Source organism: Erinaceus europaeus, chromosome 15 (assembly GCF_950295315.1).
Source record: "Erinaceus europaeus chromosome 15, mEriEur2.1, whole genome shotgun sequence".
Lineage (NCBI taxonomy): Eukaryota > Metazoa > Chordata > Mammalia > Eulipotyphla > Erinaceidae > Erinaceus > Erinaceus europaeus.
Window position 1 is genome coordinate 24,737,469 of NC_080176.1, and position 13,570 is coordinate 24,751,038.

Here is a 13,570-nt window from a genome sequence, read left to right on the forward strand (position 1 = left end):
TGCCACTCCCTCCCATGGGTCGCAGAGCACCCATCCCTCCCGTGCACCCAGGACCCCTTCGTCAGGGGTCCCTGCGCACTTTCCCTTTGGCCCCAGCACCTCGTCCCCCTTAGCCGGCATCCCTTCCCTCCCCTCCCCTCCCCTTCCGCCTTGCACAGGAACCCTTCCTCGGTGGTGCCCGCGCACTTTCTTTGGTCCCAGGACCCTACCCCCGGGGGTCGCTGGACACCCTCCCACATTAGACCCAGGATATCTATCCTCCACATTGGTCCCTGGATACCTTCCCCCCTCGGTCCCCAGACCCCCTCACCAGGTTCCCACGATCCCCTCCTCTGCTTCCAAGACCCCCTCCTTTGGCCCCCAGGACTTCTGCTCCTCAGTAAAGACCCCACTCCCTTTTGTTTTGGGACCTGAAGCCCTTAGCTGGAGGCTTTCACCTCCTTCGCCGTGCCTCCTCCCCTCCCTGGTCCCTTGGTTGGGACCCTGTCTCCTGCCCTGGGGTGCATTCCGCTGGGCTGGGGGCCTTAACCTCCTCGGTCCTGTGACCCCTCCTCTTGTCCTGGGATCCACATATGTGCTGCCAGATTTCTCCGTCTCTGCTCCGAAACTTCTCCCTTTCTATCCTGAAACCCCCTTCTTCCTTCTCTCAGACTAGGCACGTGTACACACCCCTCATCCTTGATCCCCCGGGTGACTAATCTTTGGGAGGGCAGGGCCCCTCTGGATCTTCCAGTAATTCCCACAGGCAGGTGTCCTGGATTGGAACTCCTCACTTCCAGTGTCCTAACTTCACACGCCCTCTCCTTACTTTCATCAAAACAGGTCTTACTAAGGGAAGCGCTTGCCCCCTCCTGTGTAGGGGACCCTTTTCAAGCTTTCATCTTTCTCCTAGGACACCTCTCCTCGGGGCTGCCCCTCACCTTGTCTCTGGACCCCCAACTCCAGTTCATTCAGAGTGGCCCCTGACTCTCCCTTACCTCTCACACTTAAACCAGCAGCTTTCTAGCCAGACATGCTATTAAGTTCCCCCCACTGCTGGGGCAGGTGGGAGTGGGGCTGGGGCACTGCCCGAGGCTACGGACAGCACCAGAAGGCCACTCCTATATTCTCAGCTCCATTTGTTGGGCTCAATCTGCTTCTCAGAGCTGACAGTGGTCATCTAGGATATCCACAGGCCCCTGGGATGGCTGAACCTCCCTTGTAGCCTCATTTTCCCCTCGGGTCCACTTCAGGTTGCCTTTCTGCAAGATACTGCTATGCCTTCAAATCTTACACCTCCCAGGCACTGTCTTCACTTCTAAGCAGTTGCTGAAACTCAGTTACTCCTTTTTTCTTTTTCTTTTTCCCATAGCGCTGCTCAGCTCTGGCTTATGGTGGTGCAGGGGATTGGACCTGGGACTTCGGAGCTTCAGGCACGAGTCTGTTGGCATAAACATTATGCCATCTACCCCACCCCTGAAACTCAGAAACATACTCTCTCACCTTCCTGTCCACACACAGGTGTTTCCTGTACTGAGGCTACAGGCTTGATGCAGGGCTGCTCTTGCCCTTCCACTCTGCTCCAGCCCTGAACCCCAGGTCTGATTCCAGAAGATGGTCAAGAGCACACCCAGCCCGGTGCCACCCTTGCCTGGGGCCTCGGGACCTCATACATGCGAGGCCTGTGCTCTACTGCTGAGCTCCAGCCCCATGTCCCCTGTCCCACCAGTGATACATTTTTCAATGATTAAAAGACAGGATGGGGAATAAATAGTATAATGGTTGTGCAAAGAGATTCTCATTCTTCAGCCTCCAAAGTCCAAGTTCAATCCCCTGCACCACCATAAGACAGCTGAGCAGTGCTGTTAAAAAAAATTCAAAAGACTTGAGAGTCCTTAAAATGCAAATGAGTGGTCCTGTGACTCCCAGTTCTACAACCTTAAGCTTGTCCTGGGGGGGAAAAAAATCTCCCTGCTTCCAAGAAGTCTCTTGAGCGTCATCAAGGAAATGGGTTGAAGGGTAGTCTTCGACACATGCTGACAGAGAAAATTGTTTATGATGCCAAGCTTACAGCCATGTCCCAGAGTTCCTGGGCTGATCAGGATGGCTGGGTCCTTGCTGCACCAGCTGCACCTGCGAATGTGTGCTCTCTCGAGTATGGACTGTGAGCTCAGGCAGACTAGCTCCTTGCCCTTAGTTGTTCTCTTTGTGGAATCACATCTCTGTGGCCCTTACCTTGTCTTCGGAGCCTGTCCCTCAGAGTCCTAGCACTTCCTGTCTGAACCAGTCCACTGTGAATTAACCGCCTGGCAGGTTGGAGCTGGGGCTAATTAACTTCTGTGGTCCTGGGCTCCAGTCTGCCTCCTCCACCCTCTCTACTCCTTGGAAGAGTCATCAGAAAGCCCTGAGTGATGACGGGGTTCAGTGTTTACAGCTCATTTTCGGGGAGTGACTGAGGAGCTTCTTCCTTGCTTGGTTAGGCTTTGCTTGGCGTTGCCAGTCTGCTCCTGTGCCCTAAACCTTCGTGGATGAGAGATCAGCAGGGTTCCCTCCCACCATCTTTGGATGTCACCGTTTGCAAGCACACCTGACTCGATGCCTCTCTTTTCTGCAGAGTCGGGGGCTGCAGTTTGCGAATTCTTTCTGAAGGCTGCTTGTGGCAAGGGTAAGAGCCCCTCCACCACCCTTATTCCCCAGCATTTCTCCTGGGGTGCCTGCCCCCCTAGCAAACTTAGGACTCTCAGGTCTTGGGGTGGCATTGCTTTCTGCAGACAAAGGCCCTTGATGAGACTGGTTTGGGCTGGTGAGCACGATAGGGTGCTCGGGGCCTGCCTCCTGGTTTCCTCTCCCTGTGACTCTGAGCTGAGCTGTGGCACTGAAGTGACAGAAACTTTGTCAAGGTCACAGTAAGGGCTGAGACTGGAAGAAGCCACATCTTTGATCCTGCAGCTGGTAGTCACCCGCTGATTTGACCTGCCTCATGGAGTCATCGCCACACTCACCTGGCCCCATCCAAGGCTGTGTGAGCAGAACAGCTTGTAAGAGACATCACCTGGTAGGACCTTAAGTGCCAAAGAGGAGTCTCAGCGATTTTTCCTGTTGGCAAATTTTAAAATCAGTTCTTTTTTCCCCCCTTTTGTTGCCCTTGTTTTGTTGTTGTAGTTATTGATGTTGTTGGATAGGACAGAGAGAAATGGAGAAAGGGGGAGAGAAAGATAGACACCTGCAGACCTGCTTCACCTCCTGTGAAGTGACTCCCTTGCAGGTGGGGAGCCAGGGGCTCGAACTGGGACTCTTACACTGGTAACTTGCACACTTGGTGCCATGTCTACTTAACATGCTGCACTACCGCCCTACTCTCTGTATCAGTCGTTTTATCACCGAAGCTGTGGTGGACCTCTGGCTGTCCCTGCTGGGCTCCTGTCTCACTCTCGAGGTCCTTAGTCTCTAACACTGTTAACACAAGTCAGGAACACAACACTGCCAGTGGCTATTCACGTTTAAACCAAGTCAGTTCCTTTAATTAGAAACTAAATGGCAAAGACTATTCCTAAATCACCCATGTCCCATTTCAGGTGCTTAGCAGCCAGCTGTGGTCAGTGGAGCCACCTCTGGCTGCAGACACAGGGAAAGGGCTACTGAAGAGGCCTGGCCTCATGCCAGAACACTAGTTAGGAATGTGACTTTGGGGGGGCTGGACAGACATGCACCTGGTTGAGTGTACACACTACCATACTCAAGGCCTCAGGTGCAAGCCGCTAGCCCCCACCAGCAGGGACAAAGCTTCACAAGTGGTTAAGCAATGCAACAGGTGTCTCTCTTTCTCCCCTTCTCTCTTTTTTTTTTTTTAAAAAGATTTTATATATTAATGAGAAAGAAAGAACCAGACATCACTCTGGTATATGTGCTGCCGGGGATTGAATTTAGGACCTCTTGTTTGAGAGTCCAGTGTTTTATACACTGCACCACCTCCCAAACCACTCTCCCCTTCTGTTTCTCAGTTTCTCTGTCCTATCAAATTAAGTTAATTAACTTAAAATAATGAAACATGACTTACCAGGGTGTGGCTCACAACTTACCTCCCATAAAGCTAGCTCAGCTCATGGTAAAGAAAGCAGCCCTCCCAGCTTGTACTTGGGGCCTTGCTCATGGGCAGTGCTGCCCAATAGCCTCCCAGCTCACTTTTCTTGGGATTTTTTTGTTTCTTAGAATGAGCAGGAACAGAGGCATCACATCACTGTTCTGTCATCTGTGGAGCTCCCCTGGTGCCAACCAAGATATCCCCTGTGGTGCTGGGACTCAGACCCAGGGCTCAGGCACTACAAGGTGTGAGCTGACTCCAGCCCAACTGGAGACAAAGGTTACCGGGAGCCAAGTTCCTGCTGGTGGTCTCACTGTTTTTTTTTTTTTTGTTGTTGTTGTTTATTTGTTTGTTGTCTCCAGGGTTACTGCTGGGGCTCAGTACCTGCACCATGAATCCACTGCTCCTGGAGGCTGCTTTTTTCCCTTTTGTTGTCCTTGCTGTTTTATCGTTGTTGTTATTGCTGTTGTTGGATAGGACAGAGAAAGGACAGAGAGAAGGGAAAGATAGACACCTGCAGACCTGCTTCATCTGCAGGTGGAGAGCCAGGGGCTTGAACCAAGATCCTTATGCTGGTCCTAGCGCTTTGCACCATGTGCACTTAACCTGCTGCGCTACCATCCGATCTTGTTTCTCATCTTTTTATTTGGAAAAAAGATGAGTCACCCGGGAGCTGTGGAGCCAGCGAAGAACCTCAGTCGAGTCCATGGTAACAGAAGTCAGATAAAGTCCATAACCCTAGAACATGAAGCTGTGTGTGCCCTGCCAGAGCTGCGCTGCCTTCAACCAGGACTCACACCTTCCGGGACACGCTACTTTGCGGGGTCCTGGGAGTCATGGGGTAAAGCACTAATGCTCCTGTCTCCCGGCAGGGGGCATGTGCCCATTCCGCCACATCAGCGGTGAGAAGACAGTCGTGTGCAAACACTGGCTGCGTGGGCTGTGCAAGAAGGGTGACCAGTGCGAGTTCCTGCACGAGTACGACATGACCAAGATGCCCGAGTGCTACTTCTACTCCAAGTTTGGTAAGACCCTCAGCTGGGGCGCTTCCTACCTCAGGCTGCAGAGGGGCCCCTGGGGCCGTGTTACCAACCCTGTGCTCCTGTGGAAGTAGAGGCTGCTGCTGAGGGCCACACACTGAGTGCTGAGCATGGCGGACGGCTGGAGGCCGCCTTCCTGCCCTGGCCAATGCTCGGTGGGCATCGCCACCGGCTGACCCCCAAGCCCGGGTGGGTCTCTCCTCTGGGAGCGTGGCCCCAGCTGGTGTTCTAAGCAGTCTAAACAGGGCTCTACTTTCTGCCTCTGAGCCTGCTCTCTATCCGGAAGCCTCAGTTGTCCAAGTGCTTGCTCAGGACCCAGAGCCTCAGCTGCATGGAGAAGCAGAACAGACTTGGAGATCTTTGCTCCCTAATGGGAGCCCTCCAGTTGGTAGTTCTGGCCCCTGGGCTGGCAGCCCCAGATCCCGTATAGCCCCATGCTGGCCCTGCCGCAAACTCACCAAGCACACTGGCTCGAGGAGAAATTACCATCTTCCAAGCTGGCCCCACTTGCTTGTTAATGACAGCTGTGAGCCAGCTGCCAGGAATGGGACCCAGGCAGCCCAGAGCAGCACTGGAAGGGGACATGGCCTTCACCAGAAGCCTCCCCACAGTGGCCATGGGGAAGAGGCAGCTGTCACAGCACTGAGGCCAGTCAAGGGGGTCCTCTCACCCTGGGGGATGGGAGGGGACAAAGTGGTGGGGTACTTTAGGTGGACTAGTCAGGGACAGCTTCTCAAGGAAGTGACATCTGAACTGGGCTCGAAGGAGAAGAGGGGCCACTCTGGGCAGAGACACATTTGGAAGGGCTGGAGCTGCATGGCAGGTGGGGCTGGGGTGGACTTGACCGTCTGGGACTTGGTCTGCAAGGGAGTTTGCTTCTCTGAACAGCAAGGATGAACACAAGGGAGTGGGAACAGGGGTGTGTGCTTGCCTAAGTGCTGCTGGCTGAGGACCCACATGGTGCCTTGGCCTTCCTGGTTCCAGCAAACAGGTGTGACATGGTTGAGACCCTGCTGGCTTCTTTTTTTGTTTGTTTATTATTGGATAGACACAGAAATTGAGTGGGGGGGGGAGATAGAGAGGGAAAGAGATAGAAACCTGCAGGCCCATTTCACCACTTGTAAAGCTTTCCCCCGTAGGTGGGGCCTGGGGGCTTGAACTAGTGTCATTGTGCACTGTAATGTGTGCCCTTAGTCAGGTGCACCATCACCTGGTTTCTGACCCTGCTAGCTTCTTTGTGGACCTGGCGCCTCTGTGGGTCAGAGATGGGGTACTGGTCACCCATGTTCCCATACCTGGCTCTGCTGGGGCCACTGGCCCTGTGACAAGGCCCCGCCAAGCGCCACATATGTGGGTGTCCTTTCAGGGGAGTGCAGCAACAAGGAGTGCCCCTTCCTGCACATCGACCCCGAGTCCAAGATTAAAGACTGCCCTTGGTATGACCGCGGCTTCTGCAAGCATGGTAGGTGCCTCCCCAGCCCTGCCCCCTTGCCCTCATATCCGCTTGCCTCTACCCGCGTGACCCTTGGCCTGTTCCAGCAAAACTTGTGTTGGTTTTGGGATCTAATGAGGCTTCAATATGCTCTGCTCACTTAAAACACCCCAAGGACCCCACCTGGCCTATATCCTGCCTTTATATATTTATTTATTGCCTCCAGGATTATTGCTGAGGCCTGGTGCCTACACTATGAATCTACTGCTCCTGGTAGCCATTTTTTCCACTTTATTGGATAGGACAGAGAGAAATTGAGAGAGGAGAGGGAGAGAGAAAGATAGATACCTGCAGACCTGCTTCATCTCTTGTGAAACGACCCCCCTGCAGGTGGGGAGCTGGGGCTTGAACCGGGATCCTTGCTCAGGTCCTTGCGCTTCCTACTATGTGTGCTGAACCCACTTGCTACTCCCTAGCCCCCATCCTGCCTGTATTTTCCTCCATTTATTTATCTTTGCAGTTCCAGAAATTAAGCCCAAGACCTCACATATATGTGACACCACAACTGAGTGGGTTCCTTAGGCTAATTTTTTCATTGTTCATGGCAGGGGTAACATGGGAGGAGATGACCCCACACGACCACACCATCCATGGTGCTCCCATGTACCCGGGCTTGAACTCTTAATGATTTAAGTGTCTTTCAGTCAGGTTCTGTCATATTGCTACTAGTTCATAGCACTGTAAGACATGAGGAAGACTAGGGAGTTGTGTGGTAGCAAAGCGGGTTAAGCGCATGTGGCACAGCACAAGGACTGGCATAAGGATCCCGGTTCAAGCCCCCAGCTCCCCACCTGCAGGGGAGTCGCTTCACAGGCGGTGAAGCAGGTCTGCAGGTGTCTGTCTTTCCCCCTTTCTGTCTTCCCCTCCTCTTTCCATTTCTCTCTGTCCTATCCAACAACAAAGACAACAATAATAACTACAACAACAATAAAAACAAGGGCAACAAAAGGGAAAATAAATAAATAAACTTTAAAAAGACATGAGGAAGACTCATTTCTGTATGCCATCAGGGTTGAGAGGTCCTGTCCTCTGTCCCCACAAATGAGAGGCGAAGCCAGCAGCGTGTGTCACCCAGAGTTGACACAGCACTAGAGCTCAAGCAGGAGAGCCCTGCACTGCATATGCCCGAGGGACACTGCCACTTCCTGTGGCGTAAACCAGTCACATCCTGGGGGTGGGGGTAGCCAGCATCTGGAGCCCTGCTCTCTGCATCCTGGGTGATGGTTGGCAGGGTCTGCCTAGCAGGGGGCAGTGGGTGTTGCAGCCATGGAGGGGACGCCAACCTTACTGGCCCGGTCGCTCGGCCCCGCAGGTCCCCTGTGCAGGCACCGGCACACACGCAGAGTCATCTGTGTGAATTACCTCGTGGGATTCTGCCCAGAGGGGCCCTCTTGTAAATTCATGCAGTGAGTAGCCAGCCCCACCCCAGCCTCCCCTGGCCTCTGCTCACCCCTCTGCTCTGGGTACTTGTGGGACTACGCCTCTACCTGGAGCAGGTCTCAGGCCACAGGAGTGCCCTGCATGTCCTCAGGGCATGGCATTTTGGTTTCCACCAGAATGGGGGGCAGGAGACCCCAGGGTGCCTGTGTGGTAGGTGTCCCCCAGTGGTTGTGGGGGTGCTGGGAGGGGTGCTTCTGGCAGGCCCGCGACCAAATCCCCAGCTCCTTTAAGAAACACTGCTCAGCCAGGCAGTTATAGCACTTCTACACCTCTCATCCCCTTTTCTCCTCCTCCCATCCCTTCCTCCTGCTGCTGCTGTCCAGCCCTCGATTTGAACTGCCCATGGGAACCACGGAGCAGCCCCCACTCCCGCAGCAGACGCAGCCTCCCACCAAGGTACCGTCCCCCATCCCCAGTGACTGCTCGGCTCTCTGTCTGCCATGGGCCCACCAGACTCTGGGGAGGGCTGTCTGGCTACTGGAACTTAAGGGTGCTTGGTTCTGGTCCCCTCTTGCTCAGTGAGTGGCACAGTGGCCACTGAGCAGGGCCCGTCCCGGGAGCCCAGGTTGAGGGTGGCCTGGGGACTCTGCATTTGCCACTTGGGCTCCTGGTTCAGGACCTCCTCCCCCACCCCTCGAAAACCTGGGAAACTGAATCGCTGGAAGGGATTGGCCCAAAGTGCTCGCTGGGCAGGGCAGCTCTGGAAGTGAAGCCCAGCAACTCCTCAGCCCCCACTGCCACCACTACATGGCCCCCCCTTTCAGAGAAGGCGGTTCCAACAGTGGGCTGCCTCTCATATATGAGTGGATGATGCCACGCAAACAGAAAGCAGCAGCATCCCCCAAAACCAAGGACACCTGAGTTTGGTCCCAGGAGTGGAGTGGGGGCTTGGGCCCAAGGAAGGCCTGGCCAGGAGCACTTGGCAGAGTTTGTGACAGGCTGAGGAAATGCAATCCCCAGCACCCCCACTTGAAGCCTAACCTCCTACCTGGTGGGGCTTGGAGCCCACTGACCTCCCCACCCCTCAGTGCCTGGGGTGAGAGCCAGGAGGGTAATTGCCTCAGCCTCCACCTTCAGCATGCTGGGGGTGCAGCAGCGACCACCTGGGAGCTCCAACTCGGGGTCCCTGCACTCACAGGGGCCACAGGCAGGAACCCCCTGGCTGGGAAGGTGGCTGTGTGCACTCCAGTCCCCACTGCAGCAGACCTTGGCCCCTTCCTCCCAAGACTCCCTGGTGGAGACCCCAGCCCCAGACACAGGTCAGCGTGTCAGTCTCCAACTGTTTTTCTGTGACTGTCGCTCGCCATGTAGGCTGCTAAGCATCTGGCTGAACCAAGCGTTCATCCTGACCTGGAGCTAGAACCTCAGAAACAAACGTAAGGCCTGCTCATGCCCCCGCCCCGCTCCCCAGAGGCCACCTCGTCTCCTTGGTGTTTTGTTTTCTACTTTTCTTTCTCGTTTTTTGTGTGTCTGCATGGTGTTTCTCGGGCCAGCGGCTCCTACCACCATCACCGGGTGTCTCCTGGCCGCCTGCTTTCCTGAGCAGGGCTCCTGCAGAAGCCCTTCTTCTGCTGGCCACTCAAGGAGCCAGCCTGCTCTTTTTCCTGTCCCCATTGGTAGTCTGCGTGCACGTGTTTTCCGAAGTAAAACCGTGTTGTGTGACTCTTTCCAGCAAAGTAACAATCCGCCATTACAAAGGTCGTCCTCCTTGATCCAGTTAACGAGTCAGAACTCTTCTCCCAACCAGCAGAGAGCCCCGCAGGTCATCGGGGTCATGCAGAGTCAGAACAGCAGCGCAGGCAACAGAGGACCCCGCCCGCTGGAGCAGGTCACCTGTTACAAGGTGAGTCTCAGGGCTGGGGACAGGGCGGGTCTCTGCAGGCAGCGGCCATCCCCTCCATCCCAGATACTGTCTTTCTAGAAACAAATGCCCCTCTTTTCTTGCTGATGTCAGGAAACTTTAACCCACTGTGATAGGTTAAAGATCCCACTTCCTTCCACTGCTCAAGGTGACTGAAAACAGTGAGTGAGTAAGTGTGTGGTGGGGATTGTGCACAAAACAGAGGAAGAACCGCAGGAGGCTGGGAGCAAAGTGGTAGCCATGATAGCCTGAATCCAGGGGTAGGAGTCCTGAAGTCTGTGTCCCCAGACCCTAAGGGGTTGGGGCAGAGCCTCAGGCCCCACAGGCAGCAGTGCAGCTAGGATACAAGTTTTCCCCAGCTGCATGCACACTCACATGCGCAGGCGCACACAGACAACACACAGGAAGTGGGACCACTAGAAGATGGGCGTGTCTTATTCTCTGCTCTTGGTGAAAGGGGAAAGAGTCCCTTTGAGCATGTGGTCACTGGCACTCACTCCCAGGCATTTGGGTCCACTTGTCTTCACTCTTAATGTAATTGGTGAGGACAGAAAAGCTACAGGCAGTGCTTTCTAATTACACAGCCCGACACAAATTGGCTCCTGGAGAAATCCTTGACTCAGGCCACACTGAATGGCCATTGAGAGCACTGCAGGGCATCGTTTATGATTACAGCTCACAAAACATGGATAGGAATAAGCACTGTCGTGTAATAAGCGATTCAGCAGAAAGTACCAATAATGGAACTCAACTCGAGGACTTAACATCTGGAAGTCTCTTAGAGCACAAAGTCCACGCTTTCTTCCCTTGAATTTTTTAAAATATTTTTTTATATTTATTTATTCCATTTTGTTGCCCTTATTATTTTATTGTTGTAGTCGTTGTTGGATAGGACAGAGAAATGGAGAGAGGAAGGGAAGACGGGGAGAGAAAGATAGACACCTACAGACCTGCTTCACCACCTATGAAGCGACTCCCCTGCAGGTGGGGAGCCGGGGCTCAAACCGGATGCTTACGCCAGTCCTTGGGCTTCGTGCCACGTGCGCTTAACCCACTGTGCTACCACCCGACTCCCATTCCCTTGAATTTTTGTTGTCACCAGGGCTTCACCACTTTGGGCTGAGGTTTTCAGAGAAAGACACTATCACACTGTAACCTTCTCCATTGTACTGTGGCCCGGGCTCAAACTTAGGCTGTGCACATATACCAGATGAGCACGCCTGGCGCCTCCCTCTCTACCCCCCACCTCCTGCGCCCTGTCTTCACAGGGTCTTCACCATTCCTGGCTGACTTCCTTTTTAATATAAGCAGGGTCTTTGCACATGTAACTTTTTTTTTTTTTACTTTGTTATATTTATTTTATGCTCAATTTATTCCTGAGCCATAAGTCTGTTTCTTCTGTGCAATCTCCTCTTCTGGTTCAGGGACAATCTACTCTTTTTCAGTGAGAATCATCTCAGTGTGACAGAGAGAGCTCCTTAAGGGGTTAATCCAGCCCTGAGCTCTGTGAGTTTGGTGCTTTGTTCACCTGGATGTACTCAATGACCAGGGATTCTACATCTAGGCCCTTCAGTTCAGTGCTTGCTCTCTGCATTGTTTGTTGTTGTTGTTTTTTATTTATTTTCCCTTTTGTTGCCCTTGTCTTTTTATTGTTGCTGCAGTTGTTGTCATTATTGATGTTGTTGGATAGGACAGAGAGAAATGGGGGAGAGAAAGACACCTGCAGACCTGCTTCACCATCTGTGAAGCGACTTCCCTGCAGGTGGGGAACCGGAATCTTTACGCTGGTCCTTGTGCTTTGCGCCTCGTGCGCTTAACCCGCTGCGCTACCGCCCAACTCCCTACTCTCTGTGTTTTTAAGCATGTGCAGCAGAAGCTCAGCGCTCTTCTTGGGTCACCGACCTTGAGTCCAGTCCCATTGTTTAGCCTGTTTAAATATTGTTTACAACACCACCATTGTAACAGTGGAATGGCACACACTGCTTCTGTAGAGTGACATCCTTCAGATACTTGGTGGCTTCTCAGATATGCATGCCTTTGATGGCCTGGACAGTTTCTCAAGTGTTCTTAAAATGCACTTGAAGGTTTGAGCCTCTTGACTTGCATGATTTTGTTAGGTTTTCTGGGTCAAGTGAGTATCGGACCACTGTGAGGGATCACCTAAGGCCACTTGAGGGAAGAGGAAGCTTCGCACATGTAGCATTCTAAGGCCTATTTATCTTTATAATGATCTCTCTACATCACTGTAATTGAATCTAATCTTTTCAATGAAAGAATTATGCACTCACGTTATCCTACTGGTGTCCATTGGTAGACAGCTGAGTTAGTTGATGCTGATAGACATTTAGACATTTGTGAGCTCTTGTCTGATCTCTGCCTCCAGGTGGAAGGTTCTAATCACATGCATGTTCTTCAGATGCTCGTGGAACTTGCCCTCAAAGAGGCTGCTCAGTGGTCACTGGCACACACAATGTGATTTAGAATGGGTCGGGCAGGTGTCTGAAGACACTGTTGTTGAAAGTCCCCATGAACTCTAGGAAGGCCTCACAGAGCTTCCTGAGTCCTAGAATTTTGGGATACATGGTGGGGAGCTGACACTACAGGGGCAGTAGTTCAGCTTAAGGATGCCTCATGGGAATCCTGAGTCCACGGGATTGGCTGTGGGGGTTGGCGGACATGCCATCACCTCCATCTGGTCATCACATCAAGGTTGGGCTAATTGGCAGCTACAGGAACCACTGTTCCACAAAGGTCACACCTATAGGTCTGATCTGAAGGCTGAGACACGGTAGGGCAAGCAGAGCAGAGCAGGCCAGACACAGTAGTTTGTGGAGCCCCCGCTGAGGGTGCAGAAGTTGGCAGAGCTGCTTCCAGCCTACTAGCTGGAGGTTGCCTCTTGCTTCCTCAGGAGAGTCCAGCCTTTCTGAGTGATAGGTAAGAGCTGGGGCAAGGTATGTAAGGCATCCTACCAGGTCTGTTCTCCAGCTTCACCTGTCCTGTGACCAAAGCCTGTCCCTGAAGGTAGCTTAGGCCGGGTGTACAAGAGCCTGTCCTCAGTGTCCACGGCCCCGGAGGAGCCCCATGGCTTCTCTCTGTTCCCAGAGCTTCAGAGGTAAGTGGCTGGCAGCTGAGCAGAGGGGCCTGGTCCCCAGGCAGGTAGGGGAGCTCTGTGCTGCACACATGGGGTATGGCCTGGAGCTTCAAGCTGGGTGTCCTCATCTTGTGCAGGCCAAGCTGCTGGCTAGTTTCTGCCCCACTCCCCTCTAGAGTTCCCACCCCTCACTCTCATCTGAAAAGAAATCCACTGCTGAGAATTTTAGGCATATTCCTTAGCCTGGTATTGGTGGCACTGCCCAGGATGAGGATTGCATCTGACAAAGGCGTCTGTTTTGTCTCCTACCTCTCTTGCCATTCCCAGTGTGGTGAAAAAGGACACTACGCCAACAGATGCACCAAGGGGCACCTGGCCTTTCTCAGTGGACAGTGACAGCCTTGGGAACCAACTGACAGCAGCCCAGCAGGTCCCAGCATCGGGGACGGCTCTGGACCACCCTCAGGAGTGTGCGTTAGACTGTTCCCATGCCAGTTTTGGTGCCACTCTGGCTGGAGCTGGTAGGCAGATGTGCTGGGGTCAGCATTCTGCGGGGCTCTGCCTGTCAGTCTATCATTTTGCTGTA